This window comes from Canis aureus, chromosome 1 (assembly GCF_053574225.1).
Source record: "Canis aureus isolate CA01 chromosome 1, VMU_Caureus_v.1.0, whole genome shotgun sequence".
NCBI classification, from domain to species: domain Eukaryota; kingdom Metazoa; phylum Chordata; class Mammalia; order Carnivora; family Canidae; genus Canis; species Canis aureus.
In genome coordinates this window covers 24,057,698-24,070,163 of record NC_135611.1, presented here as the reverse complement: position 1 = coordinate 24,070,163, position 12,466 = coordinate 24,057,698, and the positions used below count along the sequence as shown (strand labels likewise).

Genomic DNA, 12,466 nt, shown 5'->3' with positions numbered 1-12,466 from the left:
GTGTTTTTTTTTTTTAAATAAACATAGCATGCAAAATTTGAGGTTTTAACATGGGTACCTAATTTCTACACAGAATCTATCTTTACAGTATTTAAAAAATCACACTGAAACATAATTTCCTTGGAAAATAGACTATAAAACTTAATAGGTTTTCCATTTTATCAACTGGAAAGCTTTATCTTTATTTTTTACTGCACATTTCTCGTTTTTCACTCATTTAAAGCTGCCAATTATTGTTTTTTATTGTAAAGTCAATTTTAGTATTTGCTTTATTTTTTATTTTGTTGCCTTTTCAAATCGACGTGTCTTTAAAGTGTTTCTTATTTGATTAAAAATGTCTGTGCGTGTACTAAATCACTTCAGTTTAACCAAGTGAAATGGAGCCATTCCTTTTTTGAGCCAGTAATGGAAACTGTGGTTTCTGACATGTACATTTTAGGGTGGTGAATGTATATGAAATGATTGTGTCTGGGCTATTGAAGGGAAGGGTCTTGAGAAATTTATGGGAAGCTTTGGCGTTGTCTGAAAAATGAGGGAAGGCACCTTCATATTACTTTATTTCTGTTTTTTATTTATTTTTATTATTCTTTATTTTTTTTAAATTAGAGTTCGATTTGCTGACATATAGTCCAACACCCAGTGCTCATCCCGCCAAGTGCCCCCCTCAGTGCCCGTCACCCAGTCCCCCCACCCCCCGCCCACCTCCCTTCCACCGCCCCTAGTTCATTTCCCAGAGTCAGGAGTCTCTCGTGTCCTGTCTCCGTCTCTGATATTTCCCACTCAGTTCCCCTCCTTTCCCCTCTGATCCCTTCCACTATTTCTTCTATTCCCCATATGAGTGAGACCATATGGTGATGGTCCTTCTCCGACTGACGTACTTGGCTCAGCATCACACCCTCCAGGTCCCTCCACGTCCAAGCTCGCGGTGGGTATCCGTCCTTCCTGACGGCTGAGCAACATCCCATTGTATACACAGACCACAGCTTCTTTCACGTTGACTTTAAAAAGAGGGAAAAAGAAAGTCGTTTCGTTTTAAAACAAAAAAGTCTGTTTGGGCCAGAACGTAACAGAAGATAGTAAAAGCCACATTTGGTCTGTCCCACAGGTCAGAGGAGGTTTGGAGGGAAAAGAAATTGATTTACAGGCCCATATTAAGCTCGAAAAGACACAATGAAATGACTATTTTCATTGATATGACTTGATTCTACTAGATCAACTCTGATGGATTTATTCATAAGATGGAGAAGGTGTGGGCGGCTCAGTTGCTTAAGCGTCTGCCTTGGGCTCAGGTCAGGGTCCCAGGGTCCCAGGGTCCCGGGATCCAGCTCCACCTCGGGCTCCCTGCTCAGCGGGGAGCTGCTTCCCCCCTGCCCCTGCCCCTGCCCTCCACCCCATTCATGCTTTCTCTCCTTCTCTCTCTTAACTAAATAAAGTCTTTAAGAAAAGATAGAGAAGATGGTGAATCCTGCAAAATATCACACGGGTGACACGCAGAAAGAGTGAAATTACAGTTTATTCTTTTCTGTTAAATAAATAACTGTTTAAATAACAGTGAGATCACAGTCTTTAAAGGGGCGCGTAAGGGGGGCCAAAAGCCCCAGCCCGGGCTGATTTGAAATTTGTGATAAACTCAAGGACACGTTGAACACTAATGTGAGCTGCATGTGGTCAGTGGAAATGCAGATTGGAAACGATGGTAAATAGATCAGCCCAAGTGAAATTTCCCTGTATAAGTAAATCGTACAAATGAACAAAAAGTACACACGGCCGTGGGCTGGGGGGGGCAGATCTGGGGGTGAGAGGGGAGGAAGGGCAGGGCGAGGAGGGGACCAAGCTGGCCTGAGCTGCCCTGAGGCCCCTTCCCCTGGGATCCCAGTGGGGCAGGGCGGCCACGACGATGGGGTTTGGGGGCAGCTGCTGGCCTCGATTTAGGAATGTAGGCGCCGGGCCACCGCCCTACTGAGACCCGGGGAGGCTGCACTGGAAGTTTGAGCAGGAACACGGGTTTGCGTGGGTGCAAGGGGACGTGGGGCAGAGAACACGCAGGAAGCAACGTGAGCACAGCTCAAGTGTTTCTCAGAACAGCCCCAGCAGAGAGGAGGACGCGGGCTGGGGTCTGGGTCGGGGATCCCCCCGGGGCCCTCCTGTCCCTCCAGAGAGTGAGACGCTGCCCAGGCGCTGGCGGGCCCTGGGGCTCGGGCTGGGCGCTGCTGCCTTGGGCCCCCCACCCCACCTGCTGCGCCCCCACCCCCAGGCCCTGGGATGGTTGCAGCCTCAGCCCCGGGCGCTGGTGCCTTGGGTACCCCCCCCAGCTGCACGTGCTGCGTCCCCGGGCCCTGGGGTGATTGCAGCCTCGGGCCCCCCAGCTGCATCTGCCGTGCCCCAGGCCCTGGGATGATTGCAGCCTTGGGCTGGGTGCTGCACCCCTGGGCCCTGGGGTGATTGCAGCTCCCCAGCCGCATCTGCTGCACCCCTGGGCCCTGGGGTGATTGCAGTCTCGGACCCCCCAGCTGCACCTGCTGTGTCCCCGGGCCCTGGGATGATTGCAGCCTCGGGCCGGGTGCTGCTGCCTCGGGCCCCCCAGCGCATCTGCTGCACCCCTGGGCCCTGGGGTGATTGCAGCCTCCTCTGTCCCCTGACTTGCTTGGTCCTGTTCAAAACCCCTTCCCAAGACACAGTCCACACGATTGTAGCTTTCCACACTCTCCCTGTCACTTCACTCTGTGGTCTGGGAACCAAACATAGAGGAGAAAACGAAGGAAGGAAAAAAAGCAAACTCCATGTGCGTGCTCCTCATCAGAGAACCTCGGCTTCTTCCTACACCTGCTGGAGGCAGTTTGTCCTTGTTGTGGGCTCAGGTGGGGAGGAAGGCCGGGGAAGGAGGGAAGAGCTAAGGTGGCTCTTGGGCCTCCCAGTGGTGACCCCGCAGCGCTGTCTGCGGGCCCCACATCCCCAGGCCGGGCCCCCACAGCCCCTGCAGCCTCCTGGGCCAGCCTCCACTCCCCGCCACCAAGCCCTGCAGGCCCCGTGTCGGTGTCTGCCAGAGCTAATCAGATGGTTATTTTGTTGAGTCCTGGGTTTGATTTAGGAAAATGAAGCAAAGGCCTAGGGAGGCTCCCCCCAGGCCCGCCGGGCTGTGGAGGACGATGCTGAGCCCACCTGGGGGTTGGTGGGTGGCAGTGGGCCCGGGCAGCCGTTGTGCAAGGCCCAGGGCCAGGGCCTGGGAACGGGTCAGTGGGGGGACCCTGGGCCTGGGTTCGGGGGTGTGGGGTGGACGAGCCGGGTAAGCCGAGGCAGGGGGCAGGCCTGGGGGGAGCGGCCAGGAGCAGGGGAGGGAGCGGGGCTCTGTGCGCACTTGGGTTTTCTCCTGTGACAGCCTCAGCCGGAGAAGCTCAAAGCCCGCAGGTGCCTGTAGCTCCTCGCCTTGCTCTCCCACTCAGTTACGCTGCTTCCCGGCTCAGCCGCTGAGAAGGAGACTCTGGAGCTTCTGGGCCAGTGTGACACCATCCCGGAGTCCCAGGGCGGCTGCGAGCCCCTCCTCATCTACACCTTGCTCTCTTGCTTGGCTCTTGGTCATCGCCTCCCAGGGCTGTCCGCACCCCACAGGTTCCTTTGCTTTGATGCTTTTGAGAGTTCAGGATCCCGATGTTGCCAATTTTAAGTTTTGATAAGTTTTCCCCCCTCTCCATGGCTGTCTTTAAAAAGAAAACTAGACACGTGCAACGAGCAATAGGCAGCTGCTGAATATAGTTTGTGTTCCGGTTGAGATGAAAACCTTAAGAAACACAGCAACGTCCCATTCCCTTAGGAGACTTTGGGTCCTAACAGCACTTTAAAGAAAGGTTGATAGATAAGAAAATGAAAAGAAGGATCTCCATTTATGTAATTTTTGCTCGGTAAACTCGATAATGGAAGTTGTGGGGGGCTCCCCTTGTGTCACACAGCAGGTGTTAGTTCTGCTCCGAAGGAGGAGCTCATGGTTAGGCGGGAGGCCCTCGGAGATTTTTTTTTTCTCACACTGGGTACAACTAGTTTTTATTCCTCACTTGGGTCCGATACCACAATGCAGTATTGCGTTATTTTTATTAAAAAAGAGCAGGCCATCTCAGTGTTTCATCAAAGGGAACAGTTTGGTAAATATAGCACATCCCCTTGACGAATGCTTATGTCACCATTAAAAAGCTGATTACTGAGACCGTTATGGGAAAATGTTATGACATAATATTCAGGGGAGAGAAGCAGAATGTAAAATCACGTCAATTGAGATTTAGACATTTTATTTATTTAGTTTTTAAAAGAGATTTTATTTATTCATGAGAGACACAGAGAGAGGCAGGGACACAGGCAGAGGGAGAAGCAGGCTCAATGCGGGGAGCCCGACGCGGGACTCGATCCCGGGACCCCGGAGTCACGCCCTGGGCCTAAGGCCGACGCTCACCTGCTGAGCCCCCCAGGTGCAGAGATTTAAGCACTTTAAAAATGTTGATTGCAACCTGACTCCAAAACTACATGAGCAACAAATACTCCTGAATATGAATAAATATGTCTTCAAAGGAGAGAGGCCTGTGTAGGCCGACAGTGCTGCCATTTGGCACCAGGAGAAACAAGTCTGCTGCTGGCTCCCGTCTTCTCCTCCTTCCCCTTGTCTCTCCTGACCAAGTGCCTTCATCTGGGGGATTTTCTCTGGAATTGGCAAGCGGATCATCTTCAGCGTCAAATCCACGCTCGCCTGCCTCCCAGGGAAGCTCAGGCCCTGCGCCCGGCACCCCGCCGCCGTGGTCTGGAGCCTTGTCGCCTCGGGAGTCCTGTCTGTGCTGGTGTCCCCGGCCCGCTCATCCAGCCGGGGCTCATGCGTCCTTCCCGGGCCCGGGGGTGACCCGTGAGAGCAGCCCGCCGGCCGCCGGCTCCCCAGGCACCTCGCAGGTAAGGCAGGCAGGTGAGGGGGTTGCTGGGAGGCCCCCCTGTGCGGGGATCCGGGAATCAGACCCTGCCACTGGACACGGAGGGGTGGAGGGGCGAGGCAGGGGAAGAGAGGGGGACAGGGACCCAGAGAGGAGGTGGCCAGTTTCTTGCCCTTGGGGCGCGAGGGCTGCTCCTGGGACCTCTTCCGCAGCCCATGTCCTTGCGGGGCTCCCTCTGCTCTGGGCTCCCCCCCCCCCCCCATCTTCTCATCTTCTCACCCCTCCTCACCCTTCTGCTCTGTCCTGGCAGCTCTCTGGGGCTGTGCTTCCTCGATCGCACCGTACCCCTTGGGCACACCCGGGGTCACTGGGCCGGCCCCCCACTGTCCCCCCACAGCCGTGTCAGTCGAGGACCAGCAGAAAAGGCCAAATCCAGCTCCCCCTCCCTCAGTCTCCTTCCTCCCTCCTCTGCAGCCGCAGAGTTGAGACCTTATCCTTTGCAGGACGCCCAGCTTGGGAAATCCTTAGAAGCCCTCCCTCAGCGAGCTGGGCTTTCCCTCCTGCCCCGCCGCATGCACTTGCTGTCCCACGTGCCCCCACCGGCGTGCACAGGTCTCCACGCGTGTGCAGCAGCCGACGTGCCCTGAAGCCGTCCCTTCCAGGTGGCGTCTCTGCACCGGAGCGTGGGGCTGAGAGCCAGCCACCCTGCCTCTCCTTCTTCCTCCTCCTTCTCATCAAGTCCTAGTGCTTACTGGATGGACTTTCCTGACCCCGGAAGCCTCTAAGAGGCTCCACAGTTGTCCTATAGCTTTGTCCAAGTGCCAGCTCTTGCACCATGCTTGTATAGATGGACCCAGCCGTAAGGCAGTTCTTCATCCTCCAATTCCCCTTAGCACTTCTTAAATCATGCCAAGCATTCATAGTCTGCAGTGCTGCCACCAATTAGGGTTAATTATATATGTGTTTTCCCTCCCGACTGGACTCCAAGGGCTGCTTGAAGACAAGAATTATACCTTTGTCATTTTTTTTGTTTGTCCCATAATTGCTGGCGCAGTGCTCGGCACTCAACAAAGGTCTGTGGCACAAATGAACCAGAGAATGAGTGAATGAACAATGAACCCATTGGAATAGCACCTTTGTTCCCTCTTGGGGTGGGGTGCTGTAAATCAAAGTGTGATGAATCTCTGGGGACTGGGAGCTTTGTGAGTTATGGGGAAGTCTCTCTGGCTGAGTGGGCAGTGATAACATTAAAACTGCAGCCTTGGAGGAGCTGGCAGTGATTTAGGAAGTACATTCATATGGGCTCTTCATAAATAAATCAATTAAATTGCTGCCACTTGCAGTCAGGTAGGTCTGCCCCTCAACAGAGCAGGTTTGTGGTGTTTATCAGCTGCTGAAAACTGCTCCAGTGTCCGTGTTCCTGCACGGCTGGGGGCTTCTGGTCATCAGAGCTTTCCTCTTTGAGGACTTCCCTCACCAATGGGGAGAGAGCAGAACCACTCACTGTTGAGTCCCTGTGGTACTACCAACCAGGGGCAGCTGCCCCAACTCAGGCTTTCCCGACAGGTGGCTGGTTTTTTGTATTGGCATGGATTCCTCTACTGGATGGCTTTCCTTATGGGGGATTCGGCAGCTGTGGAGCTTAAAAGTCACATTTCAGCAAAGAACTGTGGGAAGCTCTGCTGATAAGAAAAATGCTTTGAATTCTGGTCCATCTCAAAAAAAAAAGTGACTCCATGTATCATCCTCCCCATTAAAATATTTTTGCTTCATCTTAGTCCCAAAGGCCAGGGGTCTCTGGATTTATAAGGTAGCAATGAATTTAGTTGAAAGGCTAATTTGTATTTCTGAGCTAATAGGAGAGGATGAGTAGAGGTTCTCCAAGTTCCTTTTTTTCCTCACAATTTATTCAAAAACAAATATCTATGGAGCACCTAACATGTCTAAAACCATGGCAGGCTTTGGAGATACAAATATGAAGAAATCTTTGCTTTCGAGGATTTTATATTTTGATGGGGTTGCAGATATAGTCACTGATGAGGGTATAAAGGAGTAGCCCAGTGGTGGAAACTGGGTAAAGAGCTCTGGGAATAGGAACGAGACTAGCGTGTTGGCTTGGGGAAGGGTCACTAAGCTGGGACTTAAGGGATGAGTAAGGTTTCACCAGAGGAGGGGCAGGTACTCCTGATAGAGGGAGTGACACTGAGTAAGGACCTGGAGCACTTAAGGCATTTATAGGATGGATCTATTTATAGGATGGGCATCTACTCACCCACAGGTAGTTAGTGATCCAGCCCTTGGTGGGCTCTGCGCCACTCAGGTACTCGTGGAGCTGCCTCGGGCAGCGTCCCTGTCTGCCAGGAGCTGGAGGTCACATGGAGGCTGGGATTCCTGCAGAGAGAGTGGGGGCTGAGGCTGGGAGCTTGGGTTGGTAGACTGTGTGAGCAGCTACGGCGCTGGCCCTGCGGCAGCAGTGCTCCTGCTGATGGTGTCTAAGCCTTCAGTCGGTGACTGAAGGACATTTAGGGTATTTCTTTTTTTTTGGGGGGGGGGCACAACAGGCCATTTACGGTATTTCTATGTCTTTTTCTTTTACAAACATTCTTGCAATGAATAACTTTGTGGTCCATACATCATTTCCAGCACGTGAAGCATGCATGTAGGATCAGTTCCTAAAATGGAATCACTGGACCAAAGGGTGTGTGCATTTGGTGAATTTTGTCAAATATCCTTCATTAAAGGTTTATCAGTGTTCGCTCCCAGCAGCAGTAAATGAGATGCGCCTCCCTGCCTACTCTGACTCACACACGCACCGATGCACGCACACACACGTGCTGTAATAAGAATAGTCTTTCATTCTACTACCCAACAACTATCAATCTTGTGGAGCACAGATGGCCAAAGTCCAACACTCTCTAAAGGTACAAAGGCATGAGTTTGAGACGGATGAAATTCTGTCCTGGACAAATCCAGAAAACCTCCTATGTCTTACCTCAGTTCAGATTTCTGTCCCATGGGTACCAGAGTGAAGCATTATGGGAAAAAGTGGTTGGCCTCCAGGTTGAATCTAGATTCAAAGATTAGGAATGTCCTCATATATGGCCACTACAGGGGACTCCTAGTAACTCCTGGTGGGTGGATCAGTGATGTAGTCTTAATCTCACCGCCCCCTTTTTTCATATTTTCAGCTTGTGCCATTTTCTGCTCTAAGTCTCATTTGTCCTAAACTTTTAATATTGGCATGTGCAAGCCTATCTAACCAGCCTTCCACATCAATAATAGTTGATAAATATAGTCCTTTTCATGGGATGATAAAAAGCTAGTAGCATATGATTACTTGGACAAGCGACAAGAACTTCAAACTTAAATCTGTGTCTTTCAGCTCCACCCCCCATAAGTAAAAGATGAAGGCAGAAATTGTGATTTCTAGGCCCAAATCCCATGCATGTGAAATAAGAGATAACTGAAGTTGGCCCAACTATCTCGTTGTCCTCTCCATCTTCTCTCTGACTCCATGGGGATAAACAGTGACAACAGGACGCCCACATTAAGAATGAAGGTGCTTGACAAAGGCTTACAAGGAACAATCCTGCAGCTTTTTGCAGAAATATCGAGAGGAAGTTGCACAGGTAGGAGGCAGAAAACTGAACTTTGTCGCAGTTGTGTAGCCGCTGTATTAAACAGATACTCATTATTTACAGGATTTTAAAAGTCAGGTGAGCAAGAAACTTGTATTTATTAAGGACCCGTTTTCTGAGTCACTGTATTAGATGGTATGGAAGATAATGAATAAGTAAATAAATAAACAAATATTGCTCATTTTGGCAGCACATACATTAAAATTGGAACTATATAGAGAAGATTGGCAAAGCCCCTGCACAAGAGTGACATGCAAATTTGTGAAGCATTCCATATTTAAAAACAAACAAACAAGTAGTCAGGGGCCTAGCTCTTTAGGAAATCAGGAAGGACTTGGGAAAAGAAACATACATGACTAATTTAATGGCTACATGAGAGTTAAAAATATGATGTTGCAAATACATGAAACCATTTAGTGCCAAGCATTGGGTCTGAGCAACTTAAACAGCTCTGAGCTGAGGGGATTAGAGTCCCCAACTCGAAACCTCGCCGTTGCTCTAGGAAAATTTGTTGGAAAGCTAGGGTGTATCTTACTCCCTGTTTCCTACCACCCCCCCCCCTCCCGCCCAGGCTTCCCTTCATCCGTGTTCTCGTTGAATCTCTTCCGTACGCTTTCATGCACACTTTGCTTTGATTCTCTCTCCTTAGGGCCGTCAGGATACTTACCTCCCTTTCTCCAATCCTTGGGAATCCATTCAGGACAGCACCACCTTCCATTCTTCCTAGGTTCTGTGGTTTACAGCTTCCCCTCACTCATCACAGCAACCTGATCCCGTACCCCATTGTCCCCCTACTAGAGGATAAGTAAATGCCTTCAGGTCCTCAAAAAGTTAAACATAGAGTTAATATGGGGCTCAGCAATCCCACTCTTAGGAGACCAAGACCTGAAAACAGGGATTCAAACAGATACATGGACATAAATGTTCAAAGCTGCCCCATTAACAGTGGTTAAAAGGTAAAACAACCCAAATGTCTATCGATGGTTAAACGAATTGTGGTAGAGCCACGCAATGGAACAGTGTTCAGCCATAAGAAGGGGTGAAGTACTGATAAATGCTACAGCATGGATGAACCTTGAAAACAGTATGCTAAATAAAAGAAGCCAGACCAGAAGGTCTCATACTGCATGATTCCATTTATATGAAATGTCCAGATTAGGTAAATTTGTGGAGATAGCAAGGAAGATTGGTGGATACCAATGGTCGGAAGTGGTAAATGGAAAGTAGCTGCTTCATGTGCATGGAGTTTTATTTATTTATTTGTTTATTTACTTACTTATTTTTTTATTTTTATTTTTTATTTTTATTATTTTTTATTATTTATTTATTTTTTGAAGTTTTATTTTGAAGTGAGACAAATATTTTGGAACTAGATAAAGATGGTCGTTGCAGAACACTGTGAATGTACTATATACCACTGAATTGTCCACTTCCAAACAGTCAGTTTTATGTGAATTTTTCTTAATTAAAACAAAATGAAACAAAACAGATAACTCCTTCAGGAAACAGGCATTTGGGAGCCAATAGTTTACATGCTCTTCCTCCTGATATGACTGATTTGGGGGTCGGTGGATGTGGGTCATTGAAGAAAGAAGGGTGTGTTTCAGGGCGTAGTTTGGGCAAAGACAGTAATCCATCAGATTGATACAGAGCTTTAAAGTTTAGGAAGTGCCTCAGGTCCAACATCTTATATGTTCCTTATAACTTTTCCCCTCATGACATTGTTCTTCCTCATCTTATCGGTTGGAAAAGGTCATGGTTCACACTTTTTCCGTCACCTGGAATAATGTTACCGCACCCCTGTGTCTGAATAGGATCCATTCATTAAGGACCAGATCAAATGCCATCCCTGGGGGCCTCATCTGGAAATATAACCACCTTCTGGTTGCTCCAGACCATTTTAGGGTTTCAGACAAGCTCTAATTATGAGCCAATGTAACTAATGCCAACTTGGGCAGAGATGACACATATTCTCAGTAAGATCTGATGTTTAGACACTTTATGTGAACACCATAATGATTGAACAATGTTGGCGTGATGTATAATATGAAGGCGTGGTGGATGAAGTGACAGAGGATATCATATGATTGGTCAGAAATGGGTAGGTCAAGGGGAGCTTGTTACGTGGCTGGTTAGTAGAGCCTCTCGGGCCAGGGACTCCCTGGTGTGCCTGTATCCGATGCCTTCCATGGCACTTGACGTACAGTGAGCCATTTAAAAATGTTGATTCACTTCTTGTGTTCATTCACTTATCCATTTCTTTTTTGGGGAGAAGATGGGCCTCAGAATATAAACTGCCTGCAGATAAGAACCCCATGTCTATCACTCCCCAGCAGCTTGCAGAGTGGCTGGTATAATTGGCTCTCCATAAACATTTGTTGAATGCATGACTCAATTGAGTGGAGAGCATGTGAGACTTGGAACCTGGCAATCCTGTGCTTAAATCCCACCTTTGGTACTTACTAGCTGTGTTGTCCTATAAGTAAGGAAGAAGAACAAGCCCAGTTGCACAGTTTAGTGCTGGATACATTTGATAAATGGCAGGTGTTATTTACCCATCAAATAATTATCAAACCTGGACAATGTGCAAAGGGCAACACAAACAGCTCTCTTTGGCAACTTAAAATCATCCATTCTTGTGCTTTAGTCATGTACTAAATTTATTTAATTTAATAAATAAATTTATTTATTTAATTTAATAAATAAATTTATTTAATTTAATTTATTATTTTATTTATTTTATTTAATTTAATAAATAAATTTATTTAATTTAATAAATAAATTTATTATTTAATTTAATTTAATAAATGAGTACTCATTTATTATTTCATTCAGCAGCTATTTACTGAGCTCTTACTATGTGCCGGGTGCTGTTCTAGGAACAATGGGAAGCCACCGGAGGGCTAGAGACAGGAGTTAGCACGCTTAGACAAATGTGTTACAAGGATTCCTCCTTTCTGTGTGTGAAGAAGACTGGCAAGATGGAATAAGGAAGAACAGAGAATATGTATTGCCCTTGTCTTGGGAGGCTGTGGGGCTGATGAGGAGATCTGGACTGTATTTTAGAGGCTGAGCAGAAAGGAGTTGATCGCGGGTTAGATCCTGGAGTGAGGAGTGAAGAAAAGGGGGGTTAGCTTTGTGCTTCGAGGAACTCGCTGAGTGGAGCTGCCATTTGCTAAGACAGTGGACACTTCTGAAGAGATCTGGAAAGGAATTTTGACAATCACGATTTTGCCAGGATACTTTTGAGACGCCTGTTGGATGTGGATGCGGGGCTCCGTACAGAGATTGGAGCTGTAACTATCTATTGAAAAGGTGGCCTAGGGGGTACTTAAAGCCATGATAATAGACACAATCCTTTTAAAAGGGAGAGAAGAGCAGAAGCCCTGGGAACGAGCTATGAGAGCATCCTCTGTTGAGAGCTTGGGTGGAGAAGTGGCCCAGCATGTGGGCTCGCAGAATTTAGGGCACAAAAGATTTTCTAGGAGGAAGAATGTCCATCCATATCAACAGCTGTTGAGAAGACTGAGCAAGGTGAGGACAGTGGAGGGGACTGAAGCTGGCATCTTGGAGGTCATCTGTGATTTGGCAAAGGCAGGTGCAACCAAGGGGAGACAGGAGGGGTGAAAATACCAAGGTAATAGGTGGATGGGCTAAGGGCAGATGAGGGAACGCAGACCCTGTAGACTGCTCTCTCAAGATATTTTCTGTGAAGTGTGGCAGCAGCATGGGCTGGTAGGTGGAGGTGGATGCGGACTACGGAAGCAGCTCTGCCTCTTTCAAGAGGGAAGCCCCAGAGCATGTTGGTAGGTGGGTTGGAAGAATCAAGAAGAGGGAAATGTTGCTAACCCATGAGGGGGAGGAGGAGACTGCTGGGCAAAGCATCCGAGAAGGTGAGAGTGAGGGCTCCAGCCCGCAAATGTCCTG

The 12,466-nt window shown here is 48.5% G+C and overlaps 1 long non-coding RNA gene and 1 other non-coding gene across 2 annotated transcripts; one reads left to right on the top strand and one right to left on the bottom strand.

Moving 5' to 3' along the window:
• Positions 1-755: 755 nt before the first annotated feature.
• Positions 756-7,953, bottom strand: LOC144281811 (uncharacterized). The gene is made up of 3 exons (XR_013350209.1): positions 7,894-7,953; positions 7,174-7,292; positions 756-998 (listed from the first exon to the last, which is right to left on the bottom strand). It is a non-coding gene; the product is annotated as an uncharacterized LOC144281811 (long non-coding RNA).
• A 760-nt stretch (positions 7,954-8,713) lies between these two features.
• On the top strand, positions 8,714-8,820 carry LOC144289110 (U6 spliceosomal RNA). Its single transcript, XR_013357155.1, has one exon. It is a non-coding gene; the product is annotated as a U6 spliceosomal RNA (small nuclear RNA).
• Positions 8,821-12,466: the final 3,646 nt, after the last annotated feature.